At 39.4% G+C, this 203-nt stretch overlaps 1 long non-coding RNA gene across 1 annotated transcript in view; it reads left to right on the top strand.

Moving 5' to 3' along the window:
* LOC119593906 overlaps positions 1-203 on the top strand; it is a 69,206-nt gene that overhangs the window by 55,010 nt on the left and 13,993 nt on the right. The window lies entirely within an intron of this gene.

Below are 203 nucleotides of genomic sequence, written 5' to 3'. Positions count from 1 at the left end.
GTAAGGATACCCTGAATAAGAATCTATCCTTACTCTTGAAAGAAAAATTATAAAGCTCCTGTATCTTGCCAGTAATTACTTATGGATGTCTCGGCTCGCAGTCGAGGGGACGCCAACGAAAGGGAACAGATTGATCAAATTGAGTAGAAAGAAATGTTTGTGGAATAACTACGCAGGTCGGATTTTTTTGGGGATGAACTAAA

This window comes from Penaeus monodon, chromosome 33, assembly GCF_015228065.2.
Source record: "Penaeus monodon isolate SGIC_2016 chromosome 33, NSTDA_Pmon_1, whole genome shotgun sequence".
In the NCBI taxonomy this organism is placed as follows: Eukaryota; Metazoa; Arthropoda; class Malacostraca; order Decapoda; family Penaeidae; genus Penaeus; species Penaeus monodon.
This window is presented reverse-complemented; position numbering and strand designations above follow the sequence as displayed.